The sequence below is a fragment of the Haemaphysalis longicornis genome, unplaced genomic scaffold (assembly GCF_048455015.1).
Source record: "Haemaphysalis longicornis isolate Haplotype H1 unplaced genomic scaffold, Haemaphysalis longicornis Haplotype H1 scaffold_28, whole genome shotgun sequence".
Taxonomy (NCBI): Eukaryota; Metazoa; Arthropoda; class Arachnida; order Ixodida; family Ixodidae; genus Haemaphysalis; species Haemaphysalis longicornis.
The window spans coordinates 2,136,673-2,138,479 of NW_027526329.1; positions in this window are offsets into that span (position 1 = coordinate 2,136,673).

Here is a 1,807-nt window from a genome sequence, read left to right on the forward strand (position 1 = left end):
GTGGCCGTAGCTGCGGGAACTGTGCGCTGGAGGTTCTGTGGCATTGTTGCTAGGCTAACGTATACGGAGACTGCAGGTCGGCGTGTGGCCGTTTGTCGTTGACAGCACAGCGAGACCGCCCTACAGGGAAACCCGCACCCCAGGCGTTCGGTGGCGCCCTTGCGCCTTTGCCCGGCTTTCGTATTCCTATAAAGGAGCAATCCTGAGTTTTCAGCACAATGTTTTCTCCCTCTATGCCATTAGCGTTTTCCATTACTACTGGTTTCTCTGCTCGATAGCCAGTGATTTTTATGCTCTTATACATAGAGAGAAATCTGGTGCTGCGATCGACCACTTCGATGAATGTGATGTATAGACTCTGACTTGGATAGACACTCGCTGGCTTGTGCAAAATATTTAAGATTAAGATAGACAGCCAATTTTTTTTTGTCGTCTGTATGGGTGCCTTTGGAAGTGTAATGTGCGGCCTGTCGGGGAGAAAAGCTCTCGCATATCACTCGCGCATTGGCGTGCTAAGTTTAAAAATGCCGGTTCAATAAATGCACTTACCAGTTTGGTGAGTGGTTATTTATTTATTGCCAATATAACTAACCTTAGAAAGCCGGAGTTTTAAGTTCAATAAAAATATTAATGCTATATGAGGGAAGCGGTTACAATAGCCTATTCTTAATGTGCGACACGTCGTTTTTGAGGCCAGTTACACATTTCCCTTCAACAAAACTTTTCGTAATAAAAAAACGTACGAAAGATAAGGCTTTTACAAATATACTTTAGACAATTTCTCGTCCCTGCCGTATTTGAGGGCAAGTGGCCGGCGTACTATGAACGTCTGCTTTTCGTCTACCCTCGCTGTTTTGTTTGGTAAAGAACCCTGTTTTACCGATGACTACTCTTGCGCAAAGTGCCATTGGTGAATAGCGAATTTCCTTGCGAAACAGAAATATGGGCGTTCTCACAGCACCGCTTGCACCACAAATAGCCCTGGTCCACTTACAGCTGAGTCCTCACGTTTGGTCACTCCACATCCAATGGGATTTTAAGGCGGCCGCGTACCCTCATATTGATGAGTTGAAACAAACGAGGATGTACGACTGGTGCAAACCCTGTACTAGAAACATTTAGGCGGCAAAGTATAGCATACGCGCGTTCGCATTAAAGGGACCCTGCAACACTCTTTGAGCAGTGCAAGTAAACCTGCGCGACGTTTAGATTACACTGCCAGGGATACCTGAGCCAAATATTACACGTGCACGTGAAGCGGCGAGCGCGCAAGTCGATGTGAAAGACGCGGAAAAACCAACCGCTCTCTCTTCAGTTGTCCTCATTATGCAACCCCTGGCTGGCCTAAGGGACGTCACATAGGCCATGGCTGCCTGATCGGCTGTCACTGGTCAACTTCGCGGCTAGATTCTCCCATTTCCGTCGTCGTCATCGCTGTGTACGAACCTCTTCTATGCCTGAACCTATAGGCACAGTGTTGCCGTTTATTTTGTGTTTTGAGTGCGCGCGGAGTTTGAGTGATGAGATCAATACTTTCCTTTCAACGGGACCACTCGACTACAAACGTTTATTGCTTCAAAAACGCCCTACCAGCCCGAGCGCGCACTTGCGAGCAGACACCCATGCCTGCTATTTTGTGACACCAGACCGGAAATAGGCCCCTCCGCGTTGCGGAGAAAAGGACAAAACTACCCGGCATGTGATATATCGAAGGCCGCCGAAGAGAACGCCGCGAGCCGCCCCCTTCTCCGGGAGAGAGCGCGCAGCTTTTGTCGCGCTGTCCGCGGTCGAGTTGAGAGGGAACGAT